The 18,426-nt window shown below is 31.6% G+C and overlaps 1 long non-coding RNA gene across 1 annotated transcript; it reads right to left on the bottom strand.

Moving 5' to 3' along the window:
* Nucleotides 1-10,682: 10,682 nt before the first annotated feature.
* LOC127861659 (uncharacterized) lies at nt 10,683-17,132 on the bottom strand. Its single transcript, XR_008040311.1, has 3 exons — nt 17,018-17,132; nt 10,963-11,008; nt 10,683-10,733 (listed from the first exon to the last, which is right to left on the bottom strand). It is a non-coding gene; the product is annotated as an uncharacterized LOC127861659 (long non-coding RNA).
* Nucleotides 17,133-18,426: the final 1,294 nt, after the last annotated feature.

The following is an 18,426-nucleotide window of genomic DNA, read 5'->3' as shown; positions in this document are numbered from 1 at the left end:
CATGTAAATCATTAGTAAGACGTGCATGTTGGTGTACTAGAGGAATACTACAGGAATACATGAGATATTCTCAAAATCTTACACATGTTTTTAACATAATTAAATAGGATCAATTGATGAATTAATTCAGTTTGAGTCAACTTGGGCTGGGTTGTCAACTATAGCTCTGTGTTGTTTTTAATCCAATTAAATAGGGTACTATGTAACTGTCAAAGAAAATATGCATTCATACGCATATTATCCAAGTATTGGGTGTCACTGATATTTTCAATTTTACTAGTAGCTAATTTAGACAAATTAAAACAGAATTGGACTTTCCTTGCAAAGTATTTCATTATTAATAATATAATAAGCTAATGTAATCAAAACACATTGATATTTTAATAATTTAACTCAATGATATTAATAATATTTAAATTTGCCCCAAAAAACTTGGGCAGGTAGATAGGAAGTGTTGTCAGTGTAAAATATTTGTAAAGCTTCTTCAATATCGGTTTTACATTTTATGACCTGCAACATATTCTATGCTACTTTATTTTACTATGGTAAGTCATTAAAGTGTTATTTATTTTTCAACAATATAATGTGCTAATCTCATATAATGAATTACTACCCCATTTAAAGATGACACCTAATCTTAATTCATTAATACAATAGTTATAATTGTTTTATTGTTACATACTATTCCACTAAATATGACCATCATAGAACATCAATGCTGTGCTTTTACTAAATTTTTCAATGATCTCAATTATTTAAAGAAAAATATCAGGCACTTATAAAAAATATATATAATTAGGGTGTCAAATTTAACAAACTGAACAAGTCAATTTGAACTTCTCTTGCAATGCAAATGGAGCCACTTGAAAAATCAAATTGTTCCCATACTAGTCGGCAATATAGCTATGATATTGTGTCTATTCAAAACATGCATCAGACACAACTTCTGTAACTTTTTAAGCGGTTTTGAAAACGTTATTTGATTGCAAACTTTCGTCAATAAAGGATACATGTTGTTAAACAACCGAAAGTGAAAGTACAGTTTAAAAAAAAATAAAGAGCGAAATTGGTGAAAACTTACGAAAATTTTAATTGATACTAACATAAGACCGTAAGACTGAACAAAATAATACTTAACTTTTAAATCATAACATGAATGTTTACTTATAAAGCAAATTCTTCATTCATCCGCGGACTTCTTTGTGTCGTAGTCATAAATGCCTCCAAATGGAGGTGTGTGATGCGTCTAAGTATAAAGGTGACAATAACGTAGTGACGTCACCATCTATGTATAGAATGCTGTTTAGAGATTATTCAAACATAGCAACTAAGTTTTACGCTACGTTCGGTTTATAGAAACGCACTTACGCATTCAGAAAAGCGTACGTAACTTTATACGTACGTACATTTTCGTCCGTAAAGTTACGCATTGTACCAGAAACGGCTCCCAGAAGTCTGGAAAATAAAATATAACCTTGGTAATATATACATGCACCTACCCTATGTACAACCAGTAAAAAAAGATGTTACCGAAAAGATTGGTAATAATTGGCTGAACATAACAATCAATTTGTTAAATAAAAATACGAATGTTTGCATGCTTTACCCGCACTGCTGTTACAGAATAGCTATATTTGATGACACATTACAAAGTCGGGAAAAGCATATGATGAGTGTTAAATTGTTTGTGTGCAGCATATGCTTTGTGTTGTGTTGTAATATTGTAACAAGTCAAAATCATTACACATAGTACCGGTTGCTTGTGCCATGACACGCAGATGATAGCACAATAAACATCAAGTTAATGATTGTTTTACATGTGATTTGTAAGTCATAGATTTGCAGACCATTAGTTCTTTTGTTATTTCGTTAAATCGTGCTTTCATTTGTTCGTACGTGCATTCATTAATTCATGCATTTATGCATTCATTCATTCATTCAGTCAGTCAGTCAGTCACTCAGTCAGTCACTTATTTATGCATTGCTTTAGTTAGGTTTGGTCGTGTATACATGTATATATGTATGCATTTTGTAACAGACATAATAATGACTTTTTAATTTAATTCATTAATGCCATATTTCAATACTATCCTCATCTTTACTTTTCAAGACAGTGCATATTGATGTTTGATATGTCTTTACAAATACATCTTTTGAATATCATAGTCCTACCTTATACATTTTATAAAACAAAATGCAGTCATAGTAAGTAACTTAAGAAAAGTAATAATTGACAGAAAAACAACATCAATATTGTTGACAAATATATGCTAAATTTATATACTTAATATACCTTCACCACAATACGTTTCAAAATGCAAATATACACAAGTAGTTGTATTTCATAAAGAGACAAAACTCATCACTCATACCGGTTTTGGTCGTGTTAAAATTTCATCACGCCACTCCACATTTTCCATCTACAATACAGTGATACAATAATATTAACCTAGTTATTTCATTCGGTAGTGTATACGATGCATAGCTGACGTATTAAACGGAATATCAACAATACAATTACCTAAAACGTTTAATTTATCGAATTCGTTTTACATTATTGAACTGTTTGTTTGAAAGAAAACTATCCGTATGCATAGTATTAATTTCAAAAGTGCACGCATAGTAGGTTGTGATCGAGACTATATGAATATCGACTTAGTTCAGACCTGAATGAAAACCTCGGTCTTCAACTGTGAGAATGAAAACATTCAGAGTAAAAAGGATGTACACTACCTCAGCGAGTGAAAAACATTTCCGATTAACGTCAACGTCCGACGTCATCTTCAGGCTAGTTCCCTGCAACATTACTTTCATTATTTTACATATTTTTACAAATAAAACTTCACAAATTTTAAAATTTATAAAGTGCATATTACATTAACTGTTTTAAAATTGTTTAATATAAAATAAAGGAAACATGATAAATTTACCAGTGTAATGATAACTTTGAATGTACTGTCAAATAACATCGGATTCGGTATCTCTAACAACTCTTGTTCTCCGTTTGTTGAATGGAACAGTTCAATATCCGACTGCGTTCTCTGTAAAAAAATCCCAGTTTAATAAATGCACTTCATTAACTCAAGTAACACAGTGCTTTAAGAACGACACCAGTAGGTTTTAAGAAATAATTGTGTCTTGTTTTGTGAAAATTGGGCAAAATGCACGTGCGTAAAGTGTCGTCCCAGATTAGCCTGTGCAGTCCGCACAGGCTAATCAGGGACGACACGTTCCGCTGTAATGGTATTTTATTGTTTAAAGGAAGTCCATTTTACCGAAAATCAAGTTTAAGCGAACAGTGTCGTCCCTGATTAGCCTGTGCAGTCCTGATTAGCCTTAGCGGAGGCTAATCTGGGACGACACTTTACGCACATGCATTATGCCCAGTTTTCGCAGAGCAAGACACAATAAATTGCTGCGCATAAACGTCCGGGGACAAAAGCAACGTTTTACGTATGGCTTGGCGTGTTGTGTGTATTCGTTGCACACATGGTGTACAGGAATTGCTCACAAGTAGGTTCTCAAATTGAACGTAAATAACAGTTGACAGCAAATTCCATATGTTATCAAATCTAAAGGAGAGGTTGCGAATAAAACAACGAAGATGCTTGCCGAGTCGTTTTAATTCGTGCCTTACCTGTTTTACCAGTAAACGTTATGACAGTAACTGTTTGGCACATGTGTCGTACCTTTACGATTTATTTTCAAGAAAAACTACAATTGCATCGTTATAACCAAGCAATTTTAGCGGGAATGAATTAGTTGAATGTTTTACGTAGTTTGTACGACTTGCTGAGGACTGTAATTTAACTTGTGCTATGCTAGTTTTTGATGATTGTGTAGCTATCTGTGTAAAAACATAACACATTTTTGTATCACAATGTTCATTTTCTTATACGTAACTATTTTTCCGAAATGAACATTTTAGTTGATAAAGCTTATAAAGTATGACATCACAGCCAATTTTTTAATGATGCTGGAACAGCAGCGTCCAAGGTTTGATAACCAGTAAATAAATTCTTAACAATGGCGACCTATGTAAAAGACCGAGCCAGTCCGATTGAGATAACTCGATTTTTCAGTTACTTCCCTTGGCATTCGCCACTCCGTAGGAGATTGCTCGTTGATTTTCATTGATAACATTCTCCTAGCAGAGTTGTCGTTCATGTTGATAAAGGTAAATATTAATAGAACAGCATATCCTGGGGAAACAGATTCACTAAGTGTATCAGAACGTTAATTTCAAATTAGTAATTTTACATCCATTTTATTTTTATGGATCAATGAAACAACTATATATTTTCTCTATTTTGTTTGATATTTGTTCTCAATTTAGTAAATAAATTGCGAATAAAAACATATAAATTTACTTTTTACGTGATCACAAAACTAAAGAATGCGAACGATTTCGAACCTGCAAATTGTAAACGCTGCACTGCTATGACATATATATAGATAAAACAACGTTTCTTTGCGTAATTGTCCGTCCCGCTAGCGCAGTGGTAAGGACGTTCGCTTTTTCACCTTTACGACACCGTTCGATTCCGCTCCCGGCGCAATGTTATATTTTGTATGTTTTGTGGTCACCATTCCTGACAGTTGTTTTTTTCCGGAAAATCTCATCCCCCCCCCCGCAGCATTTGACCATATAAAAAATTAACAAGTATTTCAGTACAAAACAAATAGCTGGAAATTGCAGCTATCATTCAAAATTCGTCCCAACTGTCGTCAATCCAATCTTATTAGGTAGGAGTGCTGGACACACTCCGGGTCCCAACATTACTTAAGCCTCAGCGCGGAGGTAACTCATTACCTTGGAAAAACACAAATACACACACTGGGTGCAGCCTAGGCGCGTACAGACTCAAACAAGGCAACAAACTCAAGTGCGGGCACAATCATTTAAAATTTACATATTGAATACGATATTATAACAGAAATTACACAACCACCTAAGTGTACATACCATGTTTGATATTTCGTTAGATTGTTAGATTTCAGCATATACATGTATAAGGCCATTTCGCTATTAGTTAACTTATCTATATGTTCGTGGGAGAACTCGGATAGTCAAGTGCTCATACGATTGAGCTCACATGGTCCGGCTATGTGCTCAAACCTACTTTCGAGAATCATCATGAATGTATTGCCACACTTAATGAACAAGAATGTGACCCGCCTCCCAGTTTCGCTCAATGTGTCATGTTACCCACGGGTACTACTTCCCCGTACCCCTAAACTTTTTTTCGTACCAAAAATGTTTCGTACGCAAATTTTGTTCGTACCAAATTTTTTTTCGTACCCAAAATTTTCGTACCCAAATTTTTTATCGTACCCAAATGTTCGTATCAACATACACAATTGTGGTGATATAAATAAACTTAAATTGATGTTTTATATCCATCCTCTTCAAAAGCATCGTCACACCAGTACTGCCAGTACTTTGATTTTATCTAACGTATCGTACGATTCCCTGATATCGAGGGTTTCCTTATATCGAAATTGTTTTACTTATTTCATTAACCGCTCGATACACGGTAATCGGAGGTTTAATGATGAACCTCCAAATGTTGACTTATATAAACAACTGAACTGATGGAAAACATATATCAGACAATGAAAAATATATCTTAATATATGCGTATCAATGTTGTGGTACTATAATTACGGATTCACGTTAAAGCATATGTGTAAGCTTCACAATTGACAATGTGTTACGATTATCCGTTTGTACAACGGACAGGAATTTAATTCCTTGTCATTTTAGACTTATATTACTTTTTTACAATTCAATTTGTAACAATAGCAGAGCATCTATTGCGATTGAAAGTGCTGTCAAAATCTGTATCTTGAAACAAAAACGCACACAAAATAAAGATCAGATAATGTTACCAGTGATGTTTCGTTATCTTTATGGTGAATTGCAGTCTGCAAAGATGTGTCGTCTTCCTAGAAATATTTCGAGAAGAGATAAATGCGTTATTTTTTCTTCAACCATTTAATTATCACTAGTTGTTAAATAAATAATTCATGACCGACAAACAAAAACTAACTGCCATATTTCTAACGTATGTTTAATGACTTAATAGCTTGGAAATCAAACTCAATCATTCATTGACATGTTTGTAAAGTGTCAGTACCTTTTACAGCATAGGGTCTCTTTCATCTGATTGTACTGGCTGAAACACATGCGTCAAATATAGTTACTCTACACAAACCTTACTCGAAATGTTATCCTAAAGAGTACATGTAATTAAAATATCTTGCAATTCCATAGAATGCATTCATGCATATTTTTGTGATTGCTAAATACTTTTTGAAGAATGAAATCTGTTAATTAAAACGTATGACTACTCAAAAAATAAACTGCGCTAGGACCAGATTTCAGATCTAACTTTTTGTCTTATTGTGACCAATTACATAGATTTGTCGTATAAAGATGTGATCAGCGTCGGTGATACTGTTCCGACAAAGATACATCTCAATCTCTCTCTCAACCACGTTATGAGTCATATGTGTACCAAATATAGGCCACACAGTGTAGAGTGTTGTGTGAAGTATCTAGTAAATGACTACACGTGTGCAAACATATCACTAAGTCTACGATTCCATACTTCAAAAATACAAGAAACGAGAAAAAACATACTTAACACGAAAGCTAAATGATCACGTAAATTATTTTCTTGATTATATGTATTGCGACGAAGCATCATTATATATGACTTTATATTATCTTTGACAGGGGAAATATTATGCCATCGAAGGAAGGCACACAGTAATCGCATCGTCCGTCTTTCCGTCATTTTTTCCGTCGTCTATCCTTATGCTTCTGAGGAGCATAACTCAGGCAGTATTAAAATAAAGTAAATTAAGCTGTATTTACTGATGGAGGACATCACGGGGACGCGAAGATAACAAGAAAAATATTCCTCTTATCATGATTTTTGTAATCTTTTTCGTTGAAGTCAATATTCTTGTACAGATACTAGTATAACATTATTTGAATAAAACTGGGTACGTTCATAGAGGGCATAAAGGGAAAATGCGGAGTACAAAACCAAAACACTTTCATAGGACGTTAAGAGGATATTCAAAGGACACAGACCATAATTGCTTACATTGTATTTTTGGTGTAACTGTCTTCTTCTGCGCAGAACCTATCATAATTATTTTTTATTTAAAAGAATGAAATGGATTTAACTTTTATATCGTATTTTCATAAGGGCTTTGAGCGGAAGCACATAGTGCAATAACACATATTCTTTTTTACAAAGCTATTTACCTTTGTTAATTGTAAGTGCTCATTAAACTTCCATTAACGTTAAATATATTAAGATGACACTTAATACATATACAGATAATAGTGTAGATGAGTGCACATTCTAAGCATATATCTTAACTTTTTTTATTTATCTTCCCTTGTATGTTTATTATAAAAATCATAAAGAATAAAATTAGTTCAACTGAAACTGTATATAATGATAGAAGATTGTGAGATGGTGGACGGCATACAAAAAAATATAATTCTTTCTGGCATGCATGTACGTATGGAGTTATTTCCATTTATTCAATTGTCATAAAGGACATTCGGTTCTCTGTTTTTCAATAAAATATTAAAATGTGTCTGGAGGTATCGATTACACACTTTGGTCATATTATAACTCGGGGGTATTTAGAACTTACAATGTAAGTACTTTTTATGACGTCTTTTACGAATATTTTGTGGTTTATTAATAAAATGTATTTATGTAGAAAACAAGCAATTCCTGGCGTCTAAGCATAATCGACGTAAAAGTTAAAACTGGCTCAGCGACATAAATGTAAATACAGAATCAAATCAAATGGGGGAGTATTCTATTGAACAATCAAATACTAATCAGATAGTCAGGACGATGCTTTTTTGTATATAGGAACAGTTTAACCTCTTCTTAACATCAAATACAATACCACCGCAGATTACCTGTACCACGGACGTTTTTCGTGAACTCTTGTATTCTTCGGGCTGTAACACAATCAGAGGATTACATGTAACCTTATATTGCTAAATGAACTCATTTACGTGTTGTTTTCGTTATTATTTTGTTACAATTGAAACGTTAAAAAAATATTTTACACCGGGATTCGGTTTTTAAGAGTACATCTACGTTTGCTTCTGTATTTGTGCACAGGTCATTACACCGATGTCAGTGTACGTTCACAATAATAAAAAACCATTTGGTGTATGAAACACGAAAATGAGTAAAGACGATATTTTAACAAAAACAACTAACGCATATATACGGATTAAAGTAGTTCCTTTGGATCTTCTTTGCACTGAAAAAAGGGAATCCAATATAAGTGTCACGTGAACATGTATCTACATGTATGGACAAAACTTATGAACTAATTTAATTTTACAAACCACACATACAAAATACATACTGTCAAATTAATAGCATTATTTTTGTTCAGATAACGTGTATCGTTCTATACTTTTCACAACTATAAAACTTTTTTCCCTAAAATCAAATGAAAAAGATTTACTTAAATTGTATGTTTTTACATAAGTACACCGTTTACGCTCCGAAATAAAATGTGTTCCAATATTGGTGTCATATGAACATTTATCTGCATGTAAGGACCAAACATATCAAATAAGTTATTTTTACAAACCACGCAAAAATACGTACTGTCAAATGAATGCCATTATTTCCGTTAAGTTAGTTTTTATCGAACTTAATTTGTCACAACTGTAAAATCATTATGCCTAAAATCAAATAAATAATTTACTAATTGTATAAGCATGTAAACCGGTTATGCGAGCACTTAATTTTAAAACACTATCAAATTGCAAGTCATCAAAATGTAATAGGTCACTGTTAACAAATACTATATGAACTTTTTCCTGAAATGGACTTTTGCAGCGAAGTTGTTTTCTGCGTCCTATAACATAAAATTAAAGTATGCTATGATGCATGAAACATTGTTTCCGAACTTGTTTAATCGATATTTTATCGCATATTAAAATGTTGGTGTTGCCTTCCTGGTACACTTACCTAACATCACAATCATCACGATTATTACAATCGACATCACAATCGCAACGACCGACACGATTAAAGTGCTGTTCGTATCAGACCTGCTTTCGGTTGAAGTTGTGGCTGCAAAATACAAACACACATTCCTGAATAAGGATCTGTATAGCTACGTGTTTGTTAAGATGTTCACAATTATATCAAAACTGTTTTTCAAAAGTTGGAATACTACCCTTATGTAACCATGAAATATACTTTTGTCTTCAAATAAAAACAATACATACATTTCTTTATAAAGTAAGAAAATGCTTTATCTTTGGTTGAGAAGTCATGCGAATAAATATAATTTGCAAAAATACCATATTCAACGTGGTAATTAATTAATTGTACGAGGAAGTAGTATTGGTTAGATATTTAATTACTTGAATGTGTACTGCATTTTGTTTTCATGAAGTTATCATTAAATGCATGGATTTATTTAACAACAGAAACACATCCTAAATTGGGATGCGAATTTTATTTATAGAAATTACTCGTTTCGTATAGCGGGATATGTGCGTATATGTTTTGGTTGAATGTTCTATACTGTGCATTATCATCATTTTAATAATATTTAAAAATTATTGTTTTGCTTAGAAGTGTGGTTGTCTGTTCATGGCCATTAAGTTTTTAAAGATGAACACATTTTATTTAAATTACACAAACGCGCTTGTAAACGTACCAATAGAGAAGTTGTTATTAGGAGTGGTGTCATATTGAATAAAAATAGAATGTATCGTAACCCCACAACAATATAATTTTTGTAATTTTGCCCCTATTCAATGATCATAAACACATTTAAACATTTACATGTTATACATTTTGACAGCTGTATCTTTATGTTAAGTAAACTATACTTCAAGCTTGTTATTTGACACTGTAGTTAAACTTCTGTAAAATAAATACAAATGCAATCCAAAATTATTTATACGATGGCAATATGATTAATATACGAGAATTATTGCATTCGTAATTGCTAAAAAAAGCGACATTACTTGTGAACAAAGATGTATCGAGTTTACACTTGTCATCTTGTAAAATATAACAGAGCCATGCATTCATGCACATAAACATACGCACACGTGCATACATACGCACAATCATAAAAACCTACATCCATTTTCATACGGACTGACTATCTCTCCCCGTCCATATCTGACGTCCCATTTTAAAAATGTTACCCGCAGTAAGTTAAAGAAAAATCACAGACAGATCAAATATCCAGTTTTCATGAATGCTATTCCCTGTAATGGTTAGTCAATTATACTAGAATTGCGCTCATATCATGTGTTATGTTCATATACCTTTTCTTGCAGATGTGTCTTCTTCACTGTGTTGGTGCACGTTGACCGTAGTCAGAATGCTTGTAGTTGGAGGTCCTATTTCCATAGTATCACATGCGGATATATTATATGATTCACAACATCTATACTGTCCGTGAGTTCCAATATCGTCTTTAAGAATCACAAGGCGCCCACCTTACCTTTTTTTTTTCAACTGAGTACCGATCCGCAAGGGCATGGTTAACTAAAAAGCATTTTTCTTGTTCGCTATCCGCTAACCTCTTTTCTTTGGTAAAATGAGGACTTTTATAATTGAATGTTATGTCCACGTCTGCCAAAAATTCCGTGGAAGATGTTATTTGGTGTGTTGATCCTGTCCAGACAACAAGACTCGTCACTGTTAACCGGACAAGGATGGCAATAAAAAGAACATATGAACAATTTGAAATTACCATGGGAACGCGCTGTTAAACATTACCAATAATGTTATATAATTGTCAATAACATTCACATAAATTGTGGACATAAAAAAAGACGACCTGTCTAAGCAATCAATATATAGGTACTGTAAATGCATATAAACGGTCTCTTAATGTCATTACCACTTTTCGTAAGATTGTTTTTACCTTTGGCACTCAAATACACGATCGCCAGCTGCAGAAGTCGCATTGTCTGAAACCTAATCGACAACTACTTATGACTTTAATTAGTCCATATGTTAAATGCCTTTACCTTGTTAACTTTTACACGATACAAGTTGTTAACTCCCGCTAAAGGTAGTTTGTTCTAGATGCCCGTTTATAATCGGATTATTGTATATCCACTAAAAGATTTGTTTAAATATCAACACATTTTCTATGTTCATTTTGCAAGATAAGTGTTGGAGTGTGAGTTCAAGATTCGATCGTAATATTTTACAAATCAATGTTAACGCACACAATGGATAACAGTTTGAACAAAACAAGGAATATTTTAAAAACACTCATTTCATTAAAACATGTGGCTTGCCTTCTATAAGCAAATTATATAAAACAAAAATAGATCCTGCTACATATAAAAATAACCAAATATTCTTTCATAAAACTTCGCGACCTTATAAAGGACAATGTGAGGATTTTGTACCTTTTAGTTTTCATCTGGGATAAAAGGTCAAGTAACTCTTGCTAATAATAGAAACAAACTTCGAACTGTAATTTCTAAAGAACAAATGGATGTCATACTGTTATTTTGATAAGTGATACGACTAAATGAAAATATTTTGATTAAACGAAGGCCTTAATGTAAGTCCACCTACTTAAAATGGAAAAACAATCTTAATAAGAGAGTGGTATGGGACACTTGTATTTCCTGCAATACTTGTAAAGGCGTCTCTCCTTTTTCTTTTGCTTAAATCATGGACATATCTAACGAGCAAGGTACAGAACATAAAGAAATATCTGGAAAAAGATCGATACAGGAAAAAATTCAAATATTATGTTGCTACCAGTGAACTTCCCAATAAAAAGAAAATACAGATTATCAAGAAAGTAACATGTTTATTCATACCACAAATTAGCAAGACTATAAAACCAAAATATGGTTGACTGGTAAGGAGTTTTTTTTTCAAGACGAAAACAAATACATATGATATATGAAAAGTAATACAATACTGGCCGTGATAAAAAGGATGCGTATGCACTACATATAAATAAAATATTTAAAACGATGAACGTGCTATATCGTGGAAGCAGGTCAACGTTTAGTAAAAAACACTTTTATGTAATGTGGTGTCTGCAAGACATTAAAAAAGAGAAAAGACATTTTCCAAGATGTATACACAACCAAAGCATGTATATGCCTTCATTAGAGACACAAGAATGAATAGAAAAAAACAACTAGGTACATATAATATTTGTTTATGACAGACAGTTAATTATAAAAAGTATTTAAGCAGGGATATTAAAATTACAACAATCATCAAATTGATAAACAATATGTGTGAGAGAATAGCATGAAACGATCCTAATCATTGCCAAAGGATTCTACAATCATTTTTGATATTTTGTCTTAAGTTACTATATCCATACTTTATGTATGTTGGGCTCATGTTATGCTTGGAATGCATTAATTAATTGAACGCTTGTTTAATACAACTTTTCTTGAACTGATGGCTGTTTTTATTTAAATGTTTAATTATTTATTTGCGCAAGATCCATGTTTTAATATATTTCGTAATTATGGGGGCAAACAGGTTTGATAATTTTATAGGTAGGAGATGATATACTTTTTTCCATAAATTTAACTATTGCTTTTGTCACTCCTTTATAATTTATTAAGTATGTTCAAATTGTAAATTATATTGAATTCATCAAAAGAAATAAAGGTTCCAATTTTTATTTTATCACCTATACAATTTATTTCATCATCGAACCATGATTCAAAGAATTGTTATCAATAAATAAGTGTTATAAAAAGTGGATAATGCAAACATTATTCTGTGTTTACTTCAAATGTACCAAACTAAAAAGAGAAGCTTTTTAAAACATCTATCCAAAAAGGGTATGCTATTCTGTTAAATATATTTAAAGCATGATGATAATTGCAGTTCAAGAGTTTATAAGTATCAGAATACAGCTTTGTGACATATATCCGATTTCCCCAAATGGATTGAAATCTGTCAAGCAAAGTAAGTTATATTTATGGAATAAAATGCATCCGAATAGATCGTTTTTAATCCTCCCCACTATATTATTTTACTATGGATTGATTTGATTTCGCTATGCCAATCCCAAATTAAACTTAGAATAGACGTTTTTTTATTGAATTTAACTTGTTATTTGGTGGGTAAAGCAATGGTATGAACACATGATTTAATAAAGATACAATAAGTGTTTTCACAATCACAATATTTCCAATTGGTATAAACATCTTTGTTTCCAATTGTTTTCAGAATAATTTAAATTTTAACAATGTTTTCATTGTTAGAAGTTTGAAATATTTTGACAGGTCAACATGGAAATTAATTCAAGTATTTTAAAGCTGTGTTTCATCATTTAATTTCTATTTTGTGTGTATGGAATCGTAACTATATTTGTGCTTGCCAATCCATACATCATTTGCTTCATCAAAATTTACATTAAGACTTGAACGATTTGCTAAATTCTTTATAACATTACGTGTTTCATTTAAGGATTGTTCGGTACCGTTGTTTAAATTGAATAACCTTCCGAAAATTGGGATAATTTATGTTCATTTCGATTATTTGTAATAGCTTTTATATTTGTGTTATGTCTCAATGCAGTGCCAAAACATGAGTCAACGCTTTACGTCTGAAGACAGAAAGTATTTTGTACAAAGGACCATGCCAATTAATCTTTTTTTTTAAAGGCAATAAGGATAAGTAAATCTGGGATCTCATTTTTTTAAGTGCAGTGCGTAATGTCAAAAATTAACCTTGTATTTTAATACATCTTCCTTTAATAAACGGTTCTGGTCGTTATGGATCAACTTGTCCATAAATATTGATTATCAACTGGCTATTACTGATCTGAAAGTTTAATAAACAGTATTTAAAATAGTTCTTAGGCGCCATTTTTGTATAACAAGCATAGATTTACCAGAAGATTTGATAACAATCTGCATTTAACGTATTCTTTAAAACTGTTAAAGCTTCCTCTACAGTTATGAAACCGATTAAATTCAACTCACTCCGGTAGAATTTAGAATTTCGGGCATGTATTCCTTTTACATAGTTATTAAAATCTTCATTACTGCATTCACTTTTTTGCTTATTGAGAGACTGGTATTAAGATAATATTGTGTAAAGAATACATTTTGGCCTATTAAATTTTTTATTATTATTACCATCATTTTCATTTATTTTAGTTTATATATTGTTTTAATACAACATTAATCTTTTCTAGGCTTCAACAATATTGAGATGGCTTTTCCACATTGCAAAGTCCTTTTTTTATCTCATCAGCCTTTTTATTGTTATATTTGTATATTATTTATTTCAGATTTTAAATTTTCTAGTTCTTCAATGCTTTCATCTAAACATATTCTTCCAACTATATAAGTCTTTTTTTAAATTTACTTTCTTTAAGTGTTGTTGCCTTTTTTAAATAAAATATCCATATGAAATAGATTTGGCTTTTCGCTTAATAAGCTGAGTTCTTGACAAAGTTGATCACTTATAGTTAACCGTAATTCGCTGTCAGAAATTACAATTATATTTTTATAATTGTGAATGGTAGTGCAGACTGAAGTTTTATCAATTTTGTGTTTTTGTCATGGGCATAAACAATGTCTGACAGATGGGAAGTATGGTATTTCAAGATACATTGATTTGAAAAAACATCGTTAAAAGTGATGAATGAGTGATCCGATGGAATACTTGGTTAAATTTCAGAGGATATAAAATGTTGCCAAACATTTGATGTGATTAAAAAAAATCGAGATTTGACTGTTGTATTGGCTTTGTTCTACGCCAAGTAATTCTTTTCTTCAACAAGTTATCTTGTCTGAATGGGATCTACAAGATAATAGTAATTTATTAATTATCAATAGAGAATAAGATAGTTTGAAAAAACAACCCCTTAAAAAATATTGTTAAACATCACTGATTGAAAATAACAATGTAATATATTGTTTTCAATCATAAAATAGCAGAAACAGTTCATCATGGATACATGTGGATGATATTGTAAGTTTAATATGCAATTATTGACACTGTTTGAATGCACTTTTTATTTTATGTTAAGTTTACAGAAAACCATTTTTAAAATTTCCGATCATGTAACAATCATAACGATACAATGGGACAGATTCTTTAATGTCATATGTCAATTATCACAAATCAACATCAAATACATTGATTGTAACAAACATGCTTGCGGTATTAGAAGAACTTAAAAGCTTTCTTTCCCTACTTTGTATATTCAGTAAAAATTGGGTGGTCAATATTTGAAAATCGAATTCATCTTTTTTTCCATTAAACATCAATTTACACTTATTTATAACAAGATTATACAAGCATGTATTACAAGGAAAATATTTAAGTCACATGTTGATGAATCCAAACGCAAAATAAAGTAATAACTTTTATATATGTATGTTACATGAGCTTACTGATCAAATATAAAATACGAGTAAACCAACAAAACGAACCTGTCTGTGTTTAGTTGTTATCGGTGTTGTACCTATTGGAGGTATTGAATTGTTGTTATGCACGTTTAATGTATCACACTGCATCATTTTGTTTACCTTATTTCAACAATGTGCAAGAATGTCAAATACATTGGTGTCAAAACTAGAATAATATTTGGTCAGGATATGAATAAAATTTGCGATAAAAACACCACCAGCAGCTAGTTGAATGAATGAGAAACAGTGTAACATTGTTCTTTGGAAATTATACATGTTTAAAGCCTTAAAGGGGCTGTCAATCAGTTTGACGAAAACAGAAAAGTTCTAAAATACCGTATTTTTCACAATTATTAGTTTATATTGATTAAAATATCACGACTGGTATATAACATTACTTGAAAACAGTTGTTACGTTTCATATTTTCAATATATTCGGTAATAAAATTTTACTGAGTATGTCTACCAGGTAACAACTACCAGTTAACTATAAATAACGCAAGAAGATTGATCATCATCGTCCTGTGTTAAACCCAGGAATGCTAATTGCGCATGCGTAGTAAATTGTATGTTAATATATAAAATGATCAATCTAATATATAAAATGATCAATCTACTTGCGTTATTTATAGTGTGTTTTTCGTTATGTCACCTATTTTCGCGATGTACTTTCGATTTCACATCGTTAAATAAATTTTATTTCCGAATATACTGCAAATATGAAAACTTAACATCTTTTTTCAAGTAATGTAATATACCAGTCGTGATATTTTAATCAATTTACACTAATAATTAAAAAAAAAAAACACACGGTTTTTTAGAACTTTTCTTTTTGTCGTCAATCTGGTTGACATCCCTTTTAATTTTTGGTAGTAAAATTATCGATAATACCATAATAATGCCCTTCAACGACTTAACAATTAAAACATTACTTTATTAGATACCAGCGACTCGGAGAATGCCGGAATAATAAACAAAAAGGGGCATACACCATTCGAAGTAACGTAATATTGTTTTAGTACAAGCTATGTAATTATAAAAATGTTTGCTTTGATACGATGAGACCTGATAAAAATGACAGGTTGAAGTTCTTCAACTAAAAATTCACACGTTCAAATATCCCATCGCAAATCCTCTTAACTCACTACAACACTTACATTCGACTTGATAAACCTTATCTGAACAGTCATGTTAACTTTCGTCAAGTATTAAACGAGTGTTGTTTTTTGTGTTAAGGTTGACATTAATATCTGCTATTTTCTAAAAAAAATGTTGGCGTTTCCAAATCAAACGGTGTTTGTGAAACAAGATAACATAAAATATAGCCACAAGGCGTATCTCGGCTGTTGACCCATTGTTTACATATATGTTATTAAGTCATATTGATTTTCAATTTTACAAACACAGTTTACAAAAAGCATTTGCAATTACCGACCAATGTTATAACCATTTTCTGGTTCTCATAAAGATCTTATTAAAGTTTTCATTGAAATTGTGCTCTTAAACTCTCCTACATTCGATAATACGTATTCAATATGAACGAGAATATGTACTTACAGTGTGTTATGTAAGTTACCGTCCTGTTAAATACAAATCTGTCATGCAAAGGTTTATAACAATTGTAAGTTATAGATCGCAGTTTATCATTTCGATAAGTAAACGGATACCGTCGGTATAGGTAAAGTCGATTTAAATCTAGGACGGAATAGTTCATTGCCTGAAAACGGGGGAAAACATATATATGTTTTTAATTCGTATTTTCGTTAATCATTTTGTATTTTCTGACACTTACCGAAATAAATAAATGTATGTTTATTTCAAATCATATGTCCATAAACTACTATATGGAGTCAAGTTTAATTAGTTTATATGTACTTATTTACATACGCAGAAGGTTATATAGGTTTGCGGCTTATGCACACAATACCAGGACACCGTTTTGGTTCTTGCACATGTATATATATATATTGCGGGGCGTATTTACATAATGTTTGTTGTGTGTGCGTTTGTGATTTTCCGTGTTGTTATGCGTTGCTGTTGGCATTGAATCGCTTTTCCCTATATTAACGGCAGTTTCGTCTTTAAATACTACAGAGCAGCGTTTGCTTTACTAAAAGTATAAAACAGTGCTTACATTAGGTAGGAACATTGAGCTGTAATAAATAAAAACAATTTTATATGTAAACTCAAAGACGTCTGGAATCGGGATGACCGACAATTTGTAAAATGTCCCCTGGTCATTTTGCCATGTACAATGTAATTTGTTTTATTTTCATCAACTGCGCACATGGAGAACATGCGAAAGTATATTGTATGGTTATGTTATGTATGGGTCAAATATATTTTACATACATAATATGCCGCATCCGCAATCAATCTACCTCTGGTTCTGTCATTTTGTTCAGAAACAGCCGTGAATAAAAAAAAACGAACTTTCCAACAATGCATCAATCATTGGGGTTTTAATTGTTTTCATTTATTGCTGATTGCATAAGCATTTTAGTTTCAAAAGTAGTTCAGTTAATTGGGTAAAGTATCCGGTACAGGTAGGTTTATTAATGTACTCTTTTGTTTGTTTATGTGTGTTCTCTACCGTGTCTCATATCGAGGTTTAATTAAAGTGCATTCGAATGAATGAAGGAAGTCTTACATTATTTACAAAAACACAGTTAAATTTACGTTCAATAGGAAAATACGCAGGTATGTTAAGTATCGCATTTGCAATTGCGGTCTTATGAATACACGCTTGGAGTTAAACGAGCATTTTTTTTTACTTTAATTAACATTCATGTTAACATTATATGACAACAATACATCATACTTGTTGAATTAAACCATGTACAAGTACAAAGGGACAACAATACACACAGAGCAGGTGCCTATATCTGTTCATGATTGTTTGCTTATTGAACATGTTCAAACATACCAACACATTAACCTAAAAAATATCTATTCATATCTTCGCA

The sequence above is a fragment of the Dreissena polymorpha genome, chromosome 16 (genome assembly GCF_020536995.1).
Source record: "Dreissena polymorpha isolate Duluth1 chromosome 16, UMN_Dpol_1.0, whole genome shotgun sequence".
Classification (NCBI taxonomy): domain Eukaryota; kingdom Metazoa; phylum Mollusca; class Bivalvia; order Myida; family Dreissenidae; genus Dreissena; species Dreissena polymorpha.
This window is presented reverse-complemented; position numbering and strand designations above follow the sequence as displayed.